Below are 25,241 nucleotides of genomic sequence, written 5' to 3'. Positions count from 1 at the left end.
TTTTCTTAATATCTTCTGCTTCTATTAGGTCCATACCATTTCTGTCCTTTATTGAGCCCATCTTTGCATGAAATGTTCCCTTGTTATCTCTAATTTTCTTGAAGAGACCTCTAGTCTTTCCCATTCTATTGTTTTCCTCTATTTCTTTGCACTGATCACTGGGAACGGCTTTCTTATTTCTCCTTGCTATTCTTTTGAACTCTGCATTCAAATGGGCATATCTTTCCTTTTCTCTTTTGCCTTCTGGAAATTACCTGTTAGTTTCAGTTTTTTCTTTACTAGTACATTGCTTGGAGGTTTAAATAAAAGAATAGTCTCTCTGTAATGGTTCTATTATCCTGTGTTTTGGGCCATGCTAATCCACTGCTCATGTTACCTGATATGCCCTCTTGTAGTGAATTCTTTTCTTGTGTTGTTTTAATCTGTGCTTGTAGGCTTAGCCCCAGCTGGGATTATTATCATAATGTATGAGTCAGATGTGCCTGGCTTGTGGGAGTATATTTACAGAGAGGTTTTATATTTGCCCTGGATGGGTGTCCCCAGGGTTTCACTTGTCTGGGGTGACTTTTCATGGTTATCTGTTAGTTTGAGATTCTGGCCCCATGTGGATAGTATTCATTTGGACTCCATATCTATATGTGGCACAAATTAGGACCTATAGGCCCCACAGACTTGATGCTGCTTTGCTTCTTACCCGGCCCCCTTGGGAAGCTCTATCATTCCCTTTCCACAAAGCAGGGAGAGCTTATGTAGAAGTTTTAGCATCACACTTCATATGGACTGATTATCATCTCCATTACCATCTCTGGTGATCATTGAAATTTTATGATTCTGATCCCTCTTTGTTAGGGCTTGTAACCAAGTCTGCTATCCTCCCGGGTTCTGCTGCACTCTCTAGAGTAGTATGAGTTCCTTTGTAGTGTTTTGGAAGCCAGAAAACTCCCCTGTCTTTTGTGTTTGACTTAAAAAACATTATAGTTTATCCAGCATCTCTGTTTTGTGAAGGGAAAGAGGATTTGAGTTCAGTTTGCAACATTGCTGAAACTAAAAATCAAATGTGTATTTTTCCATGAGCATTTTCCCTTGGTTAACTGTTTTATTTCATAAAGGCGCCCCTGTTCACTAGTAGGAGCATTGCTGCCCAGATGCTGATGTGCAGAGGAATCCCCTGGGGATCTTGTTGAAATGCAGATTCTGATCCCTGTAGGCCTATGGTCCAGATGAGACTCTGCATTTCTACCAAGCTCCCAGGTGATGCTAAGGCTCCTGACCACACTCTGGGGAGTGAGGATTTGAGAGAGACCAGTAATGACTTCTTCCCAATTGCTAATTTATCAGTTGCTGAAATTCATTTGTTCTGGCTGCTGGATAAAATTGCTACTCATTGGTCTGGTCTTGTAGATGAAATTTTGCATTGAAAGCAGTTTGAAAATTGTAAAGAGCCATAAAATATGTCTCCTTTTGGGAAAAAGAATCCATAAATTCAAAATGGAATTAAATTTAATTGACCTTTAACATCCTTGAAAATACCCAGAAGCCCCAATTTCTTCTACCTCCTGATTTTCTTTTTATTAAACCTATTTTTCCTGAAGCTGAAATTCTGGGCAAATTAATAAAAGAATTAACTTCCTATAATTCAATTTAAATTTTCTTTTTTTAATTACTTATATTGTTAATATTGACTTCTTTTTTGTTATAATTATATTATTTTGTATGCTTTAGCCTGAGAACTTATTCATTATGGTTAATATTGATACTACAGGGTGGAGTATTTGAGTTCCAAATAATTGGTATATCAGGTGAATCTTTAGAATATGAGATTATTTGTATCATCAAAGATTCCCAAGAAGTTACAAATTCTGTCGCTCATATGTAGGATGGGAAGCATTTCCCAAACTTTCTCCTTGTACCCCCAAACTTAACAAAAGCAAATCAAAGGTTGATTGGCATCCTGGCACTGCTAACTTTTGCTATTTACATCTTAATTTTATGGCCTTAATTTGATGGACTAAAACTGGTGTGGCCTTTAGAATTAATCAGGGGTGTCGAGTAAGGTGTGACACAAGTTGGTTTCCCCATGTGGACTTGTAGAACGCTGTGTGTGACCTTATAGCTGCAGGGTGTGGTGAGAGGGTGACCCTGTGGGAGGTGACTGGAAAGAGAGGCAGGGCCCTGGGCCAGTGCCTGACTCTGTGATGACTCTGTCATCGTATTACCTGAAACATGTGGACAACACACATCCTTTCTGAGGTCTCTGTTACCTTCTCAAGGACATGAGGGGTTGAGTTGGGCCATCTTCTATTTCTTCATCTAAAACCCTACTCCACACTTCCCATCACTTATGCCCATGTTCCATCTGCAAACTCATAAGCCACATGATAGGAGAAAACAGCCACGTGTCATATCTGTGAAGAATCTAATCAAAAAGGCCTCTGAATAGAAAGAGTGAGTAAAGAAATTTGTGGGAAAAAACTGACCCATGTCCTGGTTCACACAGGGAGAGTAAGTGTGAAGTTCATGGGACCTAAACTGACTTATTTTTTTTTTTTGGAGGGAGGGTGTCAGTGGTTAAATGGTGGCCTGCCAGTAAGGCATATATATCCACCTGTGGAATTGACCTTGTATGGAGACCAAATTATACTTGCAGATACAGTTAAATTAAGGATCTGGAAATGAAATCATGTTGGTTTAGGCCCTTGATCCATTGGCAACTCTTTATAAGAGAAATAGGGCAGAAGACATTTAGAAGAGAGAGTCAGAGATTGGAGCTATAAGCCAAGAACGTGCAGACCTGGCAGTAGCGATCAGAAACCAGAAGAGCGGCATAGAACAGATCTTTCCTCAAAGTCTTAGGAAGGAACCAACCCCACTGACATTTTGACTTCACACTTCTGGCCTCCAAAACAGACAGAGAATAAGTTTCTGTTGCTTTAAGCCAGCTAGCCTGTGGTAATTGTTTATAGCAACTATGTAAACACTAATAGAGAGGGTTTAGCAGCATCAGTATATACTGAATGTTCTAAATAAGTTTTACATTCATTATTTATATAACTTTATTCCTCGTGATCATTTTGTAAAGTTGGTACTATCATTATTGACATTCTAGAAGTTAGGCAACTCAGGCACAGAGAGGTCATGTCACCGGCCCAAATTCACACAGTTAATAAGTAATGCAATTGGAATTCAAACCCAGAGCCCATCTTGCTTTACCTCTAAGGTCTGTTTCCTGTTTGTAACGCGGTGGTTATAGAACCCGTGGTGTTCTCTTCGCTGACTGGTGGGACCAGCACTTGGTATTCCATCACAGCTGATGCTGTAAGGCGGTGGTGTCGGGGCCTCTTGAAAATCCAACAGAGTAGAACACAGAACTTCCTGTCTTAAAATGAGTAATTTTGCCTAAAAGGCAATTTAAGTCTGAGCGCTGCATTCTCCTAAGCTGCAGAGGCGTAGGAGATACAGAAAGCGTTCCTGCCTTGGAGAGCACAAGGCAACACTAGGGGTAGAACTTGGCCCGTTCAGTTTGGCACTTTCCCAGGAAGTTAGTGCTGGGAGAAGAAAGTGGAAAATGTGAAAATATAATTCAGTTCTTGAAAGGACAGGGGATTTGTTTTTAAAAAAATACTGGGAAGACAAAACTTTAAATAAGAGGAAGCTCAGTTCAGTTCAGTTCAGTCGCTCAGTCGTGTCCGACTCTTTGCGACCCCATGAATCGCAGCACGCCAGGCCTCCCTGTCCATCACCAACTCCCGGAGTTCATCCAGACTCATGTCCATCGAGTCAGTGATGCCATCCAGCCATCTCATCCTCTGTCATCCCCTTCTCCTCCTGCCCCCAATCCCTCCCAGCATCAGAGTCTTTTCCAGTGAGTCAACTCTTCGCATGAGGTGGCCAAAGTACTGGAGTTTCAGCTTTAGCATCATTCCTTCCAAAGAAATCCCAGGACTGATCTCCTTTAGGATGGACTGGTTGGATCTCCTTGCAGTCCAAGGGACTCTCAAGAGTCTTCTCCAACACCACAGTTCAAAAGCATCGATTCTTCGGCACTCAGCTTTCTTCACAGTCCAACTCTCACATCCATACATGACCACTGGAAAAACCATAGCCTTCACAAGATGAACCTTTGTTGGCAAAGTAACGTCTCTGCTTTTGAATATGCTATCTAGGTTGGTCATAACTTTCCTTCCAAGGAGTAAGCATCTTTTAATTTCGTGGCTGCAGTCACCATCTGCAGTGATTTTGATTAAAAGCATTTCCAAAAACACTGTATATTCTTACCAGGCTCTTCAGTTCTGGAGCAAGCAGCCAGAGAGAGGCCCAGGGTGCCTGCAGCCCCTTTAAGATGCCTGCTCTTCCTTGCACAGGGGCCTGTGGGAGGGAGCAGGTTTCCAGGGCCCTCTTCAGTCTGGGAAAGTTTCCAGAGCACCGGGCTTTCTTGAATGCTGGCAGTGCCTTCTGCTTTCATGGAAACATCTAGGTGGGGAGGTGGTGTCAGAATATATGCAGGTTACTTTATGTCACTGCCTTATTGGAAGGGAGAAGGAGAGATCAACTTTCCAACCTTTACCCTGACACTCATTTATTAAAAAAAAAAAATTATTTATTTCTGGTTGTGCTAGGTTTTCATTGCTGGGCACGGGCTTTTTCTGGTTGTGGCCAGCGAGGGCTTCTCTCTAGTTGTGCAGTCATTGTAGTGGCTTCTGTTGTTGCAGAGCACGGGCTCTAGGCACGCGGGCTTCAGTAGTTGTGGCACACGGGCTCAGTTGCCCTGTGGCATGAGGGATCATCCCCAACCAGGGATCAAACCTATGTCCCCTCCATTGGCAGGTGTATTCTTAACCACTGGACCACCAGCGAAGCCCACCCTGGCGGTCATTTAGTTTAGAACCTTTTGTTTAATTTTGTGAAAGATGATGCTTGGGTATTTTGGCTTTGTGTTTGAGGGTACAGGATTCACTGCTAGGGTCACTGCTGGGGTTCCCCTTTACTTGATCAGGACTCAGCTATGCGTTGTAGGCTTTTTACTTGAATATCCTTGGAAGGAATGGAACCTCTATGATAATAAGATGATGCCGAATATTTGTAAATCACTTTAGAGTTTGACAATTGCATTTGTCTCCATTTTTAAATTTAATTTTACAACATCTCTATGATGTAACTATTATCTCAGTGTAACAGTTCTGAAAATCAAAGCCTTGGGAAGAGAAAGTAATCTGACCAATTTGCTTACACTGGAAATATTATTAAATGCAATTACATGTGTAAGGAACTAAGAATGTAGCCTGGTATACAATAAGTACCAGTTAAATGAAGCCACCTATTGTCACTCTCTTCCTGCTTGTTATATTTATTGTTAATTACTCTCAGATAGAATTGGCACTTCAGTCCAGGTTGCTGCCCCACACTGCCAACATTTTCTGAAACAGGAGCATGCCATTTCCTACTTGACCGTATTTCCTTAGTTTTTTTTTTTTCTTCCACTTTTTAAAGTTCAGAAACCCACCCAACAAGTAGAGCCAATGGGTTACAAGAACAATCTGGTATCTGATTACAGCATGTCGTCCCCTGGGTCACCATGTTGATTGGGGCTGTCTGGCTGGGCAGTATTTACACAGAAGTCAAAAAGAATGGTTCTTTCAGATGGAGAACTGAGGTCAAGTAGAGTCAACAGTGAAAGTCTTCTGGAAAGGTGGTTAGACTCCCCAACAACATGGAACATTTGAGGAGCTTGCAGTGAAAAGATTTCCCTGAATGCACAGTGGGCACACAGGTAAGTCTCTATCCCGTCAGAGGAGGTAACGTTTACCTATTCCAGCCCTGGTTGTGGGCTATGTTGGAGAGGATGAGACGTCTACAGTTCCTTAGATTGCGCTTGAACATGAGCACAGATTCTTTGACTTCTGAGAAGCTGGTATGGAAGATATATTCCCTTATATGTCTTATAGTGCTCCCATACAAACAGTTCTTGCTTTCTCAGCTTTTAACCAAGAGGACAAGAATTCCCATACTCCTGGGCTATTGAGCAGAAGGCTCAATCTATCCTACAGACATTTGTGAAGAGTCGGGTAGGGTGTGGAGGTTGTGGAAGGAACAGACAGTCTAATCGACACACTGAGGATGACAAGCCTGGTGATTGTGGGCGGGGTGTTCTCACTGTCCACAGAGTTGCTGCCATTTGCAGAGCCTTCAGTAAGTGTAAGAACAGAGAGAAGGAGGAAGGCAGAATTCAGCCTACCTGGGCAAAGAAACCAAAGCTAGTTTCTGAGCAGGTATTAAGTCAGGTCACCTATCCAAGTTAAATGGAAGGAATCTGCAGTTTGATTTAGCTGACTGACACAGCATACAGACTGAAGTCTCAAGGCTAATAATCTACCGGTAGTAAAAGACCAACTAAGCTGACTAAATTTCCAATCTTAATTAAATTAGCTAGTAGATATTTGAAGGGCTATGAGTAGAACATTGAACTGTAGAAATTGGCTCCATGTTGTAGAGATCTGGTTTCATGGACAAAAGCCCTCCAGTGGGCAGGAGGCAGCCTCTAGTGGTGGAAACAGCTGCACTTGAGGTCAAGGGGCAGCTTAGCAAAGTCCACTGGTTCTCTGAGTCTGTGACCCCCAAATAGATAAAATAAGAGCATGATCATAAAGTTTCTCTAATTTTTTATTCCACATCTCAGTTTCATTCATCAGGCACCTTATTAAATTTTTCTATAACACATGAACCTTTAGCTATGTCAATACATAGAGTAAGGGTCGCCATGGCCCTAGCTTGGTGATGACTCAGTCTCCTGATCTGGGAAAGCTATATGCATTTCTACAGTATTCTACAATGTAATACAATTGCCTCTTTATAACCACAAAATTGACCTTCCCTGATGGGTCAGTTGTAAAGAATCCATCTGCCAATGCAGGAGATATGGATTTGGTCCCTTGTCTGGGAAGATCCCCTGGAGAAGGAATATGACCCACTCCAATATTCTTGCCTGGAAAACCCCATGAACAGAGGAGCCTGGTGGGCTATAGTCCATGGGGTCACAAAGAATTGGATATGACTTAGCCACTGAACAACAACAAACCCCTGAATGAACCATGTGGTTCTATGGGCTGATTTGCTTATTTTATTTGTTGGAAAAATATTTAATTGACTTCATACCACGTGCAACATGTTATAGTAATTCTAGTCAAGCAGTTTGAGATGAGCTATGGATCATCCTTGTAGGGAATGTTAGCTTCAGGAAGACTAAAGTTTGTTCCAGTAGCCAGGGGCTGCCCTCATCCTCACCAGCCACCCAGCAAGTGTGCTGGGGCCACCAAAGACACCTCGCAAGTATACAGATGATGCAGCTGAAAATGGAACAAGGAGGAGGGGAAGAATGAGGCTGAGCCTCAGGAGACCAAGGTGTCTTGTGCATAGGTTTATAATCTTAAAGAGGTTCATCATTCAGATTCCTTCGCTGTAAATAAAAAATTTTGTTGCAGTGGTCTAGGAGGTTCTTTCAGTTCTAAACATTTTGCAATTTTAAGTTCAAAACCATGACTAGAAAAGACCTCACAACACATGTTTTGGGGGTGGTGGGTCACCAGTGTTGCCCTTATGAGTATTTGTGCTTGAAGCTTCTTAGAGAGAGAAGACCCAAGGTTTAGAGTCATAACTGATTCTCCTAAGCTGATGTGGGTGAGAATAGGAAGCAACTCCTAACTGTGTAATCTTGTGCCTTCAACTGTGAGGTATGATCACCAGAAACTGAAACATTATAAAGAAATGAGGGATTTTCATCTCTACTAGGTTATTGGTAGATAATATATACATGTTTTATTTTATTTATTTATTTTTTTACACATGTTTTAATAATTGCTATTTACCTAGAAACAGCCAAGGTTTCACTTAGACTTACAGTAGAGAATAGGGTTAATTTCTTGTTTTCTACACAACCAAGTGGGAAGAAAAAATGGCCATTGTTTATACCAATACACATGTGGAAAATTATATTTTCTTTGAAGAGGCAGGATATTTTAAGGTATCATGGAGAAAGTGGTGGAAGGGGTGGGTTTTTTTTCAGAGAAAACAGAAGGATCCGGTTCTTTATGTTTCCGATGCTTTTCACAGATGTGACTTATTGGTTTTGACATCAGATGTTCATATGTTGGTTTGATTTATGGAGCAGCTAATTCTAAGGGTGGGAAAATCAGAACAGAAATTTTGGAATATCAATCACAATCGTCATCTGCTTCCTTGTCTGGCCTGGCTATAATTTGTGGATTCGACATGTAAATTAGACATTTTCTTCTTTAAAAGGAAACTGGAAAGAGTAATGTGTATGCATTGGTAAACAACACTTATATCTGCTTCAGGGGGAAATGATAAAGTTTTGAGTCTATCTCTTAAAAATGAGGACGATCTTTGTCCTCAGTTATTCAGACCCAGCTCCCAACAACTTTGTTTAGACTAGAGTTCTGTGTCTAGTTTGAAAGAATAATCAAATATAGTCGACAAAATTTCGACCTTGCCTTGATGTTTTGCATTCTTTGCCTTGTGTTTGGGAGGGAGGAGAGTTGCTGGGCAGATACGCAAGAGCAATCATTGTGCGATGATGGGAAGGATGCAGGAAAGACTGAGTCCAGAGCTCCCCTCCTCCTACTGTGGCCGCCAAATCAAGAGTTGGCTTGGATGTGTCATGACCTTGGCAGCCAGGCTGCCCTGAAGAGATGCTTCTGGGTGGAAAGTATTGAGAACAGATCTTGTAAGTTCTGGGCCTCTGGGGAAAATTTTCACCAAAGTTTCTCCCTCTTTTATTTAGTTTTAGAGTCTGTCCAAAATTTACCAGAATGAGGGAGATCATTTAAGATTTGGGTTATGATGGTTGTCTTTTTCAGTGTCCTCAGTTGAACAAAAAGTCTATGTATAATGCCATTCAATGTGTGATATGGCTTGTTTTTTCAAATTGTCACTCTGTAGGTCCCTTTGAAAGTTTAGAAGACAGTCTGGTTAAGTGGAAAGAGGCCCCAAAGCTGGCTCAGAAGAGTTGATATTGAGTCCTTCCTTATTATGTGGCCTGGGTCTTAATGACCCCTCTTACTTCATTTGTGAGATGAGGATAAAGTAATGCTTGTCTACTATGAGAATGTGCCACACAAACAAAAGATGCTAGAAGCAGCATATCTTGCTTTTCATTCATGTTGAAAATTTGTTTTTCATTCATTCTCATTTGGGCTGGAGAGTGGTGGAGGATGAGCTGAAAAATTCAGGGTGCAAGCCTTTCTGTAGGTGACTGTAAGAGGGTAGATTCTTTCCTGGTTTCGCCTATGATTTAAACTCATGTTTCTTCTTGCTGCCCTAGCCCAGGGCTTTTCCCCATGATGGTTGAGAGCATTTAATGGTCTGGGTATCAGCTTGCTGGAGGATTCGGTTTGTAGGTCTTATTCTCAGTGGTGATGGTGGGAGTGCAGTAGCACTCACAATTAGATCAGAATGGGCCAGTTCAAGATACCTAGCCACCAGGAGCATTCCCTCTCTCCATTTGTTAAATTTAAAGAGTCTATATCACCCTACCATCCCTTTCCAGGAAAATGTCCATTGGCTTCGTATTTTCTTAGTATCCACAAGTTAAATGCATTGAGCATCAGGCAGTGGTTAAGACCATAATCTTTGATCCAGATGACTACTTTCAAATTCTGTCTCCTTTACTTTCAGCTGAGTGGCTTTCTGTAATTCATAGACCTCTCTGTACTTGAATTTTCTCATATGTAAAATGAAGGCAATAACAGTACTTACCGAATAGGATGAAAATGAAATAATTTATATAAAGTGACTAGCATGTTGCTTGGTATCTGGAAAATCTCATTAATGTTATTATAATTATTCAATACAGACAAAATTAGTGTTTGCTAAGGTTTGAGCTGCAGTTTTTGATAGATTGTGTGAGTTGATCCACTAAATCAAGGATTGGCCCAATTCCTGGTTTTGTAAATAAAGTTTTATTGGTACACTTTTATTGGGCCATGCTCACTTATCAGTATTTATGTGCTGTCTCCATTGGCTTTTGTGCTGTGGTATCAGACTTGAGTAGTTGTAACACAGATCATGTGTCCTGCTAGCCTAAAATGTTGACTATTTGGCCCTTTCATAGAAAAAGTTTCTGTCTCTGTCCTAGCGTATTGATTCACGGGAGTTCTAATTCCGCTTCTGTGGCTGACTTGCCTGATCTTTGATAACAATATTTAATTGTATTGTTTTCCCCACATTTAAGAAGAATGATCAAAGAAATCTGTTTGGAGATTTGACACATTGTTACCATCATTGCTAATTGAGCAGGCAGGACAAATATCTCTTATATAATAGTGCCTATGGAATTGAACATGTAAGATAACTTGCATGTAGGTCAAGGCAGCCTCCGCTACAAATTTCCTGTCTGTTATGACTTTAACCCCCAATTTCATCCTTACCTAATTGATGTACTTTGTAATTATTTTTAAAAGGAGAAAACATGAATTGAGCACAGCAGCCACATCAGATTAAGGCTTATTTTATACTGATATTCTCAAGATCTATAGTAAAACTCTTAAGCATTTTAGACATAGATATCTTCTATACTTGACATTTTAAAACCATAGCGGAACATAAAAATGTGAGAATGCAGATTATCCTAAAAGTGACATTTTTATGATAAAAGAAATCTATTAAAAAGTCATGAATGGCTACAGCCATTTGTCGTTGTTAACAATATAATGATGTGTTAAAATGCTAGAGGAAGGATTATGTCAGTGTTTGATGTTTTTATAAGTTGCTGCTGTATAAAAATGTCAAATAAGAATAATCTTATACTTGACATTTTTCACTTGGTTTTCACTCTTAAAATAGCTCTGTGAGTTCTGCTTACCCTTTTTGCTCACAGTTTTGATTTTCTCTTAATAATTTTCTAGGCTTATCCATGTCACCGTTTTATTTCCTCCTTATTAAACCTTTTCTTCCTTTTAAAGAATTTTCGTTACTCTTATGTATTCCTTTAAATCTGCTCCAATTCCCTCTTAATGTAAAAGAATGAATTCCTCAATTTGGGGGTGAAAATCCTGAAATAGTATCCCCATATATACTCCTGGGCTGTTCACACAGTCTCTTCATGTGATCAGAGATAAGAAGGTGCACCAATTCTTTCATGTTGGGAAATAAACTTATTCTTCGCCTCCTTTTTTAACATTGTCTTTTCAAATTCTATTTCTGGCCTTCCGCATTTCATTTTATCTAACCAGCTTATCTGTGCTTATATGCCCGGATTACTTCCCTTTATGCAGTTACATGTGTTTTGAACCCTGTGGAAGATGCTCAGCTCCATTCTGCTTGAGATGGGCTCAAGATTCGTATTTAGAAAGAGTCTCTGTAGGAAAAAGGAGAAATTGAGAAAAAGTCATCAGTCGGTACTATGAGCAATGTAATAAATGAGAATACCTAGTTTTGGAATGGGCTTGCATTTTTTTCTCAGTATGCATATGCATGTGTGTGTGTGTCTATCTATGTGTATATACATGACAGAGTGCATGCACATGTGTTTGGATAGTTTGGAATCTTTTATAGTCTTTGATTCCCTCACATCATACACACAGACCCTATCTGTGTGCTCACAAAGAAATAATAATATTTTTTAAAATGAGTTGTTACATTTAAGAGCTTGCTTCTTGGTTTTTCGAATGAGGCCTTTGGACCTCAGTTCCACCAATTTCCTTCCTTATACTCCCTGCAGATTTTTTCTTTATCTTTACTAGTCCCATTCTTTATAAGTAAATGCTCCACCTCCTACCTAAGAGAATCCCTTCACCCATGTCCTTGAGACCACTTCATTGGCATTCCACCTGAACTTCATCCTATTAGGAGTAACTATCGTCTCCTGCATCTTTAGTTTCCCCTCTTCACTGACTTTAAACCTCCCCAGTTCTTTTCTGTCTCGAGAGACCCTTCCTTGGTCCATTTTGTACTCAAGCTAACAAGTCCCTCCCTTGTTTTTGCTGAGTGGTCCAGGTCTGTAATATCCACACCGTCACCCATCTACTCACTCCTTGTGTTCTTGCAGGGTGGCTTCTGCTTCCCACCAGGTCCTGAAGCTAGACTTCTGAAGGTTATAGGGAGTTCTTGACTTCCAAGTCCAGTCATCTGTCCTTGATCCTCATTCTTCCTGGGTTTTCCTCCATATCTGAGACCCTCCTCCTTGCAACTCTCTTTCCTCTGCAGTCTACATGCTAAGCTCAGGTTCTTGCACCTCGGGTCTCCCTCTCCCTTATGACATGCCCTACTCTAGCTGTGCCTGACAGTTCTGTCCTTGGTCCTCTTCGTCTTTGTAACCCCTTCTCATCTCCAGAGACATTTGCTTATCTGCCTCCAGGATTCAAATTTGCCAAGCTAACACTGCTCTGCTTTCCTTAGTGGGATATACTGATCATCTCTTGTATGACCCTAATGTCTGCAGAGAGAAGTCCATCAGCTAAATGCTGAATTTGGGAAATGCTATTTCCATGACCTTACATAAATCAAATGAATCAAATGCTGTTTTTTTCTTTTTTTAATTTGCTGAAAATTTTTCCCTCTTGCTGTTTTATAAACAGGATGTTTTGAGAATTCTCCTCTCAGCAGGTTCCAAACACAAACTAACATTACCATTCTTACAAAATAATAAACAGCTTTGGGCTATAAAACCTTTCAAATTGTTTTTTCACAGAGAAGGGATTTGCATGCTGACTCATTCCTGCTATATTTATAACCTATCGCTGAACCACTGCAAAGGCAAGATTTCTAATAAAGCTATGGAAATTACATGCATTGCAATGGAGCTGAATACATTTACATTTGTAGTATTTTAACATTTCCAAATTTATTGCAGATTACCTTGTTTGTGCATGTCTGTGCTTTAATGGTTTTTTATAGCAGAAAATAGTGGTTTATGATTGTATTCCCAGTAGAAATTTATTATGAATCCACCATATGGAGTATTATATAAAACCAAACTTGTAACATGGGTAGTTTTATTATCACAAAGCAAAATCTACTGTACATTATTGAAAATTAGTGATAATAGAAATGTCAAAGAAGTGAAGTTGGTTTATGAGGGGAGTCTTCATTTTGTGCTTAAATTATCACAAAGATTTTAGATTTTGTTTTAAGATGAAAGAGTATCCTTTGACATTTAGGATATCAGATAATATAACCGTGTAGTATTTCTTCCCTCTCCTGCTCTCTGGTTCCCTCATGCTGATATTTGCTAAAGCAGGAGAGGGACAAAGGGATTGCACGAGCATTCACCTCATGCACAAGTCCATCTTCCCATAAGACTCAGTGGCACACTGGGATGACCCAGAGGGATGGTACGGGGAGGGAGGTGGGAGGGGGGTTCAGGATGGGGAACACGTGCACACCCGTGGCAGAGTCATGTTGATGTATGGCAAAACCAATACAATATTGTAAAGTAAAAAAAAAAAAAAAAAGACTCAATGGCAACAATTTCTAGTCATCCCTGACAACCATAAGCCATTAGAACTTTCCATGAGCAATGGTCCTGGCAGCTATTGCTAGAGCACATGGAGTCTAGTTATTTTCTTCTTACCTAACATTTATTGGGCATCCTACTTGAGGAATTTTAAGTACCTATTTCTGCTATCATTTTCAGCTCAGAGAGTGTAAGGGTGAGACCTAAAGAAGTTTCATATTTATGTCAGTCAACATCTTGCATGGACATCTCCCAGGGACTTTATTTTTGGCAAGTTCCCAAACCTTTGCAATGCACCTACAGGTTTTTTTTTTTTTTTTAAGTGTGTGAGGTTAAATAAATAATTGTCTGACATTTTCTACAGAGTCTATGATTATTTAATAAGCAGGAGTTTTGTTTATTGTGCTTAGTTTCTCAGTTGTATCCGACTCTTTGCAACACTTTTTTTGGACTATAGAGCATAAGGCTACTTTGACCAAGGGATTTTTCAGGTAAGAAAACTGGAGTGGGTTGCCATTTCCCCTCCAGGGGATCTTCCCAACCTAGGGATTGAACCCGGGTCTCCTTTGTCTCCTGCGTTACAGGCAGATTCTTTACCCACTGAACCACTGGAGAGTCAGGAGAGACTCCACATAATATAATCAACAACATTAAAAAGTAAAAACATTGTGCATGATACCTTCTTTTGCTACCCTTTGTGAGTGAGTATGTTTATTTGGAAGACTTTTTATTCTTCTCACATATCCATTGTACCCCCAGGAAGGACTGGCATCACTGGTACAACCACCTTGAAAAATCAGGAGGGAGCTGGAGGAGGGGTTTTCTATCATCCAGGATTCTGCAGAGGGTACTGCCATGTTGTGTGGTCAGGAAGGGCAGAACTGAGTCTAATGCTTCATATATTTGAATCATAGCCCTGAGTATCTGTCCATGCAAAAAGGTTTATTATACAGATGAGTTAATGTTCTAAATAGGGGAAAATGTAACAAGTTTTGCAAATGTAAAGCATTTTAGAAAAAATCCTAAAAGTCAATTCATTATATGTCCCTAAACTGGTTATTAGATGTAGTCCTATTCCAGTGGCGAGATTTTGGTGATGGGACTGTCTGAGCTCTGAGAATGTTTATATTCATAACTCCAGTCTGATCCCTTTTTCTTGTCTAAAGTTCCCCCAAAACTTGAGCAACTTTGCTACTAACAGCAAATGGTTCATTTAAAAATTCAAAGTGTCTGTGTGAAGTAAATTTTATACTCCATGTAAACTCCTGTTGAATTTTTGAGAAACTCAATGTTTTCAAAATTCATGGGCATGAAGATGTTGTTTTGATTGCTTGTAATGTCTTTGAAGTATGACATTCTGTACTTAATGGTTCTTTTTGTTATCTGATACTCTACATCAGAATACGAAATTACAGCTTGTGCCTCCTACAAGGTTGAAGATTTAGTTGACTGCTTTTTAGGCAGGGGGCAATTGACACTTAACCAATAACTGACATTATTTTGACAAGCCTTGTTAAAATATTTTTTATAAGTATAGGTAGGATAGCACACTGAAAGTGAAAGTGAAGTCGCTCAGTCATGTCCGACTGTTTGCGACGCCATGGCCTGTAGCCCACCAGGCTTCTCAGTCCATGGGATTTTCCAGGCATGGATACTGGAGAGGGATGCCATTTAGCACACTGAAAACTCATGTAAATTAAGAGCTTAAAGGAGTGACTGGCTAGGAGTTTCCCGTGGCTAGACATGTATCCCTTCAAACAGCTGTTTTGATATTTTATGTTCTGTAGATTCTGCCGTTTCAAGTCTTCTTAAGCTAGTGATGAAAACTCATATTAAAATGTTGAGTAATAGCTTTTCATCAGGACACCAGGTTAATAAAAGCAGAACAGTCCTCAGTGCAATGATCTTCCAGAGTGGATCCAGTTTTCTCCTTATAAGTCTTCACTCTTACTAATAAACTACAAAGAAAACATGAACTCCAAAGAGGGTGCACAAGAAGGTGAGCCAGAAGGAGAGCGTGGGGAACTGAAAGGATTGACTTTGCCTCGGTCTGAACCATGGACCCACCTGGCGTGGACCACATGTATTCTTTAGATAAATGGCTTTTTGAAAAATAGGAATAAAACTGCTTTCCAGTAAGATTTACACACTCCCAGTGTCTCCTGTTAGTTTTCCTAGTTCTCAGCATCATTTATTTCTCAGGCTATGTAGTTTCTTATTACATTTCATTTAATTAATTATTACAAAAAGCCAACAGCTCAAATAGAACAACATAATTTCCCAAATTGGACATATAGGCACCTGAGAAGAAATTAATCAAGATAGAAATGAGCAGACAGCTGTGAGACAATCAAGTGATAGCAAGAAGGGACATAATAAAGCACATCAAAGAGTTTGCTGGCAGATTGTACATCAGGACTGAACAAAAAGGATTATGCGTGAAAATCACTAATAGATCCTCATACTTTTAAAAAACTGTATATTGAAATGGTTGACATAAAAGAAATTCAAAACCTTGTTTTTGCTTTTGGATTTAACATCCTCTTAAAACTGTAGCTGTCTCCTAGGGACAATACACTTGGGGATAGGATGGGAAAACCATTGGGCAGATTCATGTGTAGTGAAATCATGTTCTAAATTATATTTCTTTCTCATATATTTCTTCAAATGATCAACTTTTGGTCAAAGACATACTTTGCAGATGCTTCTGGCTAAAAACATGAAATTTTTGTTTTGAGCTTTTTCTGCTAAGAGAGTGACAGAGTGCTCAGTTGACTAAGTCAAATATCATTATTTCAAATACATCTCTACAGCCTTTCCTGGAATAAGAGTCTGTTAAATAACAGCAGATATGTTGAGTCTTTGGGAAAATATGAAAATGATTGCAACACATGCCATCAATTTTTAGCAGTAGGTCTCAGTGGTTTTCATTTCAATCCCAAGGAAGGGAAATGCCAAAGAAAGTACAAACTACCACACAATTGCACTTATTTCACATGCTAGCGAAGTAATGCTCAAAATCCTTCAAGCTAGGCTTCAACAATACATGAACCAAGAACTTCCAGATGTATAAGCTGGATTTAGAAAAGGCAGAGGAACCAGAGATCAAATTGCCAACATCTGTTGAATCAGAGAAAAAGCAAGGGAATTCCAGAAAAACATCTACTGCTTCACTGACTATGCTAGTCTTTGACTGTGTGGATCACAATAAACTGTGGAAAATTCTTCAAGAGATGGGGATATCAGACCACCTTATCTTATCCTGAGAAATCTGTATGCAGGTCAAGAAGCAAGTTAGAACTGGACACAGAACAATAGACTGGTTCCAAATTGAGGAAGGAGTACATCAAGGCTGTCTGTTGTCACCCTGCTTATTTAACTTATATGCAGAGTACATCATGAGAAATGCTGGGCTGGAGGAAGCACAAACCGGAATCAAGATTACTGGGAGAAAGAGCAATAACCTCAAATATGCTGATAACACCACTTTAATGGCAGAAAGCAAAGAGGAACTAAGGAGCCTCTTGTTGAAGGTAAAAGAGGAGAGTGAAAAAGCTGGCTTAAAACTCAACATTCAAAAAACTAAGATCATGGCATCGGGTCCCATCACTTCATGGCAAATAGATGGGGAAACAATGGAAACAGTGAGAGACTTTATTTTTGGGGGGCTCCAAAATCACTGCAGATGGTGACTGAAGCTATGAAATTAAAAGACACTTGCTCCTTGGAAGAAAAGCTATGATGAATCTAGAAAGTGTATTAAAAAGCAGAGACATCTCTTTGCCAACAAAGGTTTTTAGAGTCAAAGCTATGGTTTTTCCAGTAGTCAAACATGGACATGAGATTTGGACCATAAAGTAGACTGAGCACCAAAGAATTGATGCTTTTGAACTGTGGTGTTGGAGAAGACTCTTGAGAGTCTCTTGGACTGAAAGGAGATCAAACCAGTCAATCCTAAAGGAAATCAACCCTGAATATTCATTGGAAGGACTGATGCTGAAGCTGACGTTCTAATACTTTGACTACCTGATGTGAAGAGCCTACTAATTGGAAAAGACTTTGATGCTGGGAAAGATTGAAGGCAGGAGGAGGAGGGAATGACAGAGGCTGAGACTGTTGGATGGCATCACTGAGTCAGTGGACATGAGTTTGAGTGAATTCTGGGTGATAGTGAAGGACGGGGAAGCCTGGTGTGCTGCAGTCCATGGGGTCACAGAGAGTCTGACACGACTGAACACAACTCAGTGGTGGGAAGAGGGAATGTATCAGAATCGTGTGTGTGTGTGTGTGTGTGTGTGTGTGTATGTTTCTCTTCCAACCTACACACTTTCCTTCCAAGGGAAATCTGTATAATATCTAGATGGGTGGCCAGCATCTCTGATGGATGTGTGTGTGTCTGCATTTTTGTGTGTAGTTTGAGAGAGCCCTGCATGTGATGCTGATACTTAATCCCCTATGTGGAAGACGATCAGTTTTTGTATTTAGATTTATGAGCTCAATAATCAAGTGGCTATTTCCTCCCCTGTGCTCTCCATAATTTGGGTTAGCTGCCAAGTTATGCAAACAGGCAGACTTAGTGACTAAGAGTTAACTTAGTTAACTGAGAAACTAGCATTCTCAAAGATTTTCTAAAATGATAAAATAAAAACATTTATCCTTTATTAAAATATCTTATAATATTTATGCATATCTAGATATCCAAAATAGAACTTAAAAGAAATATCATTTAAATTATCCCTGATTAATTGGTTCAATTTCATACTTTATTCCCAATCTTTGTCCATTCCCATAACTGCTATAGCTACCTCTTAACTTTCTTGAAAGTGTCAACAGACTAAATTTAGAATTAAAACATGCCAGAGTATGAAGGGCTCTGAAGATTCTTAAGATTCTCAAGAGTCAAAAGCTTTTGAAGATGATATCCAAGTATCTTTTGATCTTTGTCACAATCACAAGGGGCTGTATTTTATTTAGAGTCTTAATTAATAAAGACAGATTTATTTATTCCTTCTAGAATTCCTAATCACTTGCTTTCTAGCTGAAAGCCTGGATTTTGCATTTTGGGAGGGAATGGGTGGCATCTTTTATAGACTCATCACAGAAATAAAAGAGGAAGAAATTTGTGAAATTAAGTGAATGGATTCTCATCACTATAACTTTTATTTCAACAGCTTCTATGTTCTAATTTCTTAGTACTTGCAGGCATTTTATTTATCTTCCATTATAAATATAACACATAAGAATGCATTTTTATGTCTGGTGTTTCTAACTACAAATTTAATCTACATCAGGATTTAATCTTTATTTTATATTTTAAACAGATTATAATAGGATTTTAAACAGAGAGACAAGTAGTTTCTTGGAAAAAGTGGATTTGATACTTTATCCTGACTTTTCTCCCATCTGTGGATTAAATAAGCTCATATTGCTATATAAGTGTCACTGAAAAGAAGTTGCATCTATTGAGCCCCTGTTGTGTACCTAATACTATGCTGGATGCTTTTCATATTTTCACATTTATCTCCTTGACAACCCTATGAAGTATTGGTCACTAAGTCATGCTCAACTCCTTGTGACCCCTTGGACGTAGCCTGCCAGGCTTCTCTATCCCTCAGATTTTCCAGGCGAGAATACTGGAGTGGGTGGCCATTTCCTTCTCCAGGGGATCTTCCTGACCCAAGGATTGAACCTAAGGCTCCTGCCTTGGCAGAGGGATTCTTTACCACTGAGCCACATGGGAAGTTTCTATGAAGTATAACATACCTCAATTTTAAATGAGTGAACCCAGAGTCAGAGAGGTTAAGTAACTGCTCAAGATTCTATAGCTATTTAATAACTGATCTTATTTCATTATTATCATTAATGATGATAATTTTTATAGCCACCATTTATTGAGTACTTTCTAGATGTCAAAGATATTATATTTTTGGCATACAAACATGTTTCCCTCAGACAGCAAATAAATTAATATACATATTTTATTGGTGAAGATATGAAAGGTCAGAGAGGTTAAGTAAACCTTAAGTTTACTTATCTTATGTTTTCAAGATAACATAGCTAGTCAGCGACAGGGTTTGAGTTTTTCCAGCATTGCATTTAACACTGGCTTATGTACTTCACAAACATTCTTATATATTCATGAACAGCCATATTATTAAAATAAGTGATCAGTTCCCACAGCCATCTTGAAAAACATTTTTCATTCATACGCTAAACTATATCTTGTCTATCATCTTTTCTAGTCTCATTGCTCTGTAGTTGCTTCTGTTGTAACCTATACGATTGGTGATCTGGCAGCAGTTGGTCATTTACATGGTGATCGAACATGAATATGTGTTAGTATGAGTTAAGGGTTTGCTTTATTCATCTGCTTTCCTTCCAGTCTAAACACAGAGCTAAAATTGAGACACTGACATGATAATTTATTGAAGCCTGACATTTCTGGGCAAGATTTGTTTGTCCAACTCTTGAAAGCCTGACTGAGTTTAAACTCTATCACAGGCATCAGTCAAAACACTCAAGAATCATGGGAAAGAATGGTCCTTTTCCTCCACAGCTGCTCTGCAGAAAGGGGATTGCATGGGAAGACTTCTCATCTTGGCAGAATGTTGCTAGGAGCAAGGGCTTTTCCTTAAGAGAGAAGCTGCCTCCTCCCTCACAAGCGTAAAGGATGCAGGAATGTCACATTGCTTGCATTCTTTTGATTGTTTTCCTGACTTCCATTTTGTTCTGGCACTTGTCAAAACTGTCAGCACCTTCATTTTTTGTTCATCCTGTTTCCCAGCCAAGGATAACTTGTAATAGCTTCAAATTTCCAAGTGCCTGCATTTGGCTGTGAAATAGCACTGTGCAATTCTGCAGCTCCAGAGGCTCCCACTACCCATCATTGTAGGATTCTAATGGAAATCTTCTCTGAGTCCTTCTCTCAAAGTTTCCTGGCTCCTCGTGGTGTCTGGGTGGATGGTCAGAGATGACGGATCCACCCCGGCTGTTCTCTGAATTGGAGAATTGATTGATCTTTTACCATCATCTGCCAGCTATGTAACATTTGCAAGCCCTTCCCTATTGATCTTGCAGGGATTAATTTCTTGTTTTTATTATTGAGATGTTTCTGAGATGAAGAGTAATATCAGATTGCCTAAGTCCCTGGAAGAGGAAGACAAACATTCAGAGAGCTTTCGTATATATTAGAGAAAAAAGCCCAGAGGCCTGGACAAAGTTGATAATTATCAAGCTCATGAAACAAGGTTTCTTCTTCATAGATCTCTACTGAAAAATACCCATAGGATTTTTATTTTCATTTGAATATGCAGCCCACTGGTGACTTGGTAAAGAAAATCTCTTAGTTGCTGAAGAATTAAATAATGTATTCATAGCATTTCAAATAATGGACTAAATTTTTTTTTAATAATTTATTTGATACCCACTCATCCCATTCATTCAGCAAAGATTTCTTAAGCACCTGCTGGGAAATGGGTAGAGTGTTGTGGTTTAAAAAACACAAACACTGGAATCAGACTGTTGTTGTTTAGTCCCTAAGTCATGTCTGACTCTTTTGTGACCCCCATGGACTGTAGTCCACCAGGCTCCTCTGTCCATGGGATTTCCCAGGCAAGGATACTGGAGTGGGTTGTCATTTCCTTCTCCAGGGGATCTTTCCAACCCAAGGATCAAACCCACATCTCCTGCATTGGCAGGCTGAGTGGTGGCTCAGTGGTAAAGAATTCGCTTACCAACACAGGAGATGCGGGTTCAATCCCCAGGTTGGGAAGGTCATCTGGAGGAGGAAATGGCAACCCACTCCAGTGTTCTTGCCTGGGAAATCCCAGACAAGAAGAACCTTGAGGGCTACAGTCATGGGGTCATAAAAGAATCAGACAGTTTCAAATCCTGGTTTCTCCATTTAGAACTCTGTGACCTTGGGCAAGCTACTTAACCTCTCCTGCCTCAGTTTACCCATTTAAAAAATGGAAATGGTATGTGCCTCATAGAATTATTTTGAGAATTAGATACACAAGAAACTTTTGCATGTAGAAATTCCTTAACAGCTGTTGTCATTATTGCTTAAGGTGTCGTGTATCTTCCTATTATACAACTATCGAAGGAAAGTCCTCCCCTGAAAATTGTTGATAATGTACTCAAATAGTCAAAATAAAGGCATGAGGAAACATAAAATACAGAGTTAAGTAACAGTATGGAATCTGTTGATTAAGTACCAGTGACTTTAAGGTTTGGGTAATACAGGTTAGAAGTTTCGCAGGAAGGTGTGATTCAGTGCCTGCATAGTCAGGGAAGGCTTCAGGGAAGATGAGGAAGACTCTCACCATCTAGTCTCAACTAACTTTGTCCATTTGCCCATCACATCCTTATTGTCTCTTTCCACCATCCACCCCCAACCACTGACCCCATCTAATTGAGCTTCTCAGCGATCCCTAGGCACTTTTCCAGTTCCATGCTTTTACACACACATGCATTTCTCCCTTCCCTCTATTTTACTTTTGCCCAGTTATCATAAAGTTTTTTTGAACAGTGGGTCATTTCCTTTTAAACTAAGCCAGAATTTCTGACCCTTGCCTTCCCTGTTAGCCTGCCCTGGCTCACCTTGATCCTTGACTTTCCCTAACTTAGTCTCTTACCCTGAAACTGCCCACTCTCTTTTTTCTTGACTCCTAAATGTGAAAAAAGGGGTTAGTGGAACCCAGAATCTATGAGCTTGCATTGTGAAGTTCTCAGTCTATTTGAAGTGAATTTGAAATCCATCATGTATATTTTTATATTTTATAAATGTATGCATCTAGCCAATTAAGCTGGAAATAAATAATCAGAATGAATCCTAATAAGTGCTGAGCACATATCAAAGTACTAATGGCATAATTTCTGGAGAATAGGGTAAATGCCATCTACTTTTAGGGCAAAGGCATATTATCTATCAGACTGAAAACTCTTATTTTCAAAAGGTAGAATTTAAAAATAAGCTCTTTAAGGTCTTTTTTTTTTTATTTTGTATTGGGGTATATAGCTGACTAACAAACACCATTGTTGACAGTTTCAGGTGAATAGCAAAGGGATTCAGTCATACATATATACGTGTATCTATTCTCTCCCAAACTCCCCTCCTATCCAGGCTGCCACGTAACACTGAGCAGAGTTCCATGAGCTATACAGTAGGTCCTTGTTGGTTATCCATGTTAAATATAGCAGTGTGTACATGTTCATCCCCAAATCCCCGGCTATCCCTTTCCTCCATCCTCTCCCACCTACCACCCCTCTGCAACCATAAGTTTGTTCTCTAAGTCTGTGAGTCTCTTTCTGTTTTGTAAGTTCATTTGTATCATTTCTTTTTAGATTCAACATAAGAGATATAATATTTCTTCTTATCTGACTTTAGCCAAAGAATTGAACTTCTGAATGTCAGAGCTGACAGTGTCTTTTGATTAAAATGTTTCAGGGCATAGGTATTACTTCTGATTGCACAAGCCTGAGTAGGAGGTACTTTTCTAAACTGCCTCATTGGTAGAGGCTTGGGGAGCCCTAATGTATCTGTAGAGTACGCACGATGCAGGCAGCTGCTGTGCAGGTCACACAGTAAAACCAGGAGACAAGATGAGACAGCAGTTCTCTGACTATAGCCGGCAACCCCCTCCCGCTCTGAAAAAAGATCACAAGGTGTTGAGTCATGTCATTGATATTTCCTTCAGCCTTTCTCCCATTGCAAGGCTTTGCTTAAACTGACTGAATTTCTGAGGTCAGATGCTGAGATTTTCTAGAAAAGTGCTCACAATTTGCTATGCCTGAATCGTCCCATTTAACATCCCACAGCGTGTCATACAGTGTGGGATTTAGGGAGCCCACTAATTAACTGTGTGACCTTGGGAAAGTCACAGTCATTGGGTTGAAAAATAACCCTGACTCCTTCCAACTCTGTGCTGCCTGGATCTCCATCCTTGCACGTATCTCTCTGTTCCCCAAGACTCTTTCCTCATTGGCTTCTAGTGGGAAATTCTGCATATTGTGCTTAACAGGCTGTTAAATTATCTTAATTAAAGTGTCAAGGGATAAAAATTGAAGATTACTCAGAGCTGCCACCCCAGCCCTTCCCCAGCTCATCCCCAGCCAGTTCAAGAAGTCTTTTGCTAAGAAGATGCTGATGTGCAATACTTAAGTAAGCACTCTATGGGGTAACAATGAACCACTGGATTCCATGGTCTTTAGACATGGGGTGAAATTGAACTGTGTCTCTTTTTGACAGATTTTTCCATAAGCCAGAACGTGATGCCTCTGTCAAATTCAACACTTTCATGAAAAAAAGACTACTGCTGTTGCTGCTACTGCTAAGTCACTTCAGTGGTGTCCGACTCTGTGCGACACCATCCCTGGGATTCTCCAGGCAAGAACACTGGAGTGGGTTGCCATTTCCTTCTCCAGTGCATGAAAGTGAAAAGTGAAAGTGAAGTCACTCAGTCGTGTCTGACTCTTCATGACCCCATGGACTGCAGCCTACCAGGCTCCTCTGTCCATGGGTTTTCCAGGCAGGAGTACTGGAGTGGGGTGCCACTGCCTTCTCTGAAAAAAAGACTAACAAAGACTTAAGGGGAGAAAAGTAGGAGTAAAAAATTCAAACCTTATTCTCTTCCTCCACTCAGGCCAAGACAGCTCTGTTCAGAGGAGATGATGTTGGGCTTCACAACCTGCTCCTTCTGTGATGCTTCTGAGTTTGAAGAACTATGTCTTGGAAGCCCTAGACTTGGATCATAATTTTCTAAGAAAAGCAAATCCTTCTAAAGTAGTTAGTTCAGAATTTTTATCTGGATTAGTCTAATATGTAGGGAAATAGCTGGAACAGGATAAGTTTATGAAGACAAGACTGGCACTACACATTTTCTAAGGTGAGAACAAACCACTAAAGTGGGAAAGATATGGCCAATCTGACTTGATATTTAAATAGAATTGGCAGTTAGCTAATGTGAGAGAATAGCTCTTACAGAGCTCCTCCCCCACATCTTCCAGCCCACGAGTTCCATGTCTGAAAAGCCCACTTGTTCTGAGAGGATGTTTAGCCTAATGGTTCAGCTTTAAAGCCAGACTGCCTGGGGCTAGGCCATGACCTTGGGACAACTACTTAATATCTCTGCCTCAGTTTCCTCACCTGTGAAATTGTATAAACTAGTACTTATAGTATTGTTATGCGTGTTCAGTGAGTTAATATATTTATAAAGGCTTAGACCAGTGAGCGACTTAGCAGCAAACCAGCAATTGGCATACAAGGAGTGTCCAAGTATCGATATTGTAGGAACGTTGTTTAATATCCAAATAAAGCAAGGAAATGTAAGAACACAAAATCATTGTTGATCATTTAGATCTCAGCATGAATTAATTCCCTTCTCTGTTCTGAGGTACTCTGAGAATCCTGGGGACCTTGGGAAGCTAGAAATGAGAAGTCAGAAGAACTGCTGTACATAAGTGAAGTGGTGAAGCAAACGCTTACCTGACTCAAGGCTTTGCTTTTGAGCCAGCTTACCTATTATTCTGTCCATTTGAACTTCCTTTCACACTGTGATTGTAGATTGTGAATTCATTGGCTCCTCGTTATTCAGCCAACCCTGGCTTTTCTGATGATGGTTCTTAGAGACTCTTCCTTGTCTAGGTGGGAATTAAGAGATGCTTTTAGCATCCTTTCTTATATCTTTTGTCTTAACATTCGGGCAGACAATCAGTGGACACTCTTGGTTTATTAATCTTGCTCCTGTTCTATTAGGGGTAAATTCTGGCTTCTCTT

At 39.8% G+C, this 25,241-nt stretch overlaps 1 long non-coding RNA gene across 4 annotated transcripts in view; it reads left to right on the top strand.

Moving 5' to 3' along the window:
* Nucleotides 1-6,939: 6,939 nt before the first annotated feature.
* The window catches only part of LOC107132417 (uncharacterized), a 456,535-nt gene continuing 438,233 nt past the window's right edge, over nucleotides 6,940-25,241 (top strand). For all 4 annotated transcript variants that reach the window (XR_003034379.2, XR_003034375.2, XR_003034374.2 and 1 more), the window contains exon 1: nucleotides 6,940-8,737. This is a non-coding gene — a long non-coding RNA (uncharacterized lncRNA). The remainder of the gene's footprint in view (nucleotides 8,738-25,241) is intronic.

The sequence above is a fragment of the Bos taurus genome, chromosome 4 (genome assembly GCF_002263795.3).
Source record: "Bos taurus isolate L1 Dominette 01449 registration number 42190680 breed Hereford chromosome 4, ARS-UCD2.0, whole genome shotgun sequence".
Lineage (NCBI taxonomy): Eukaryota > Metazoa > Chordata > Mammalia > Artiodactyla > Bovidae > Bos > Bos taurus.
This window is presented reverse-complemented; position numbering and strand designations above follow the sequence as displayed.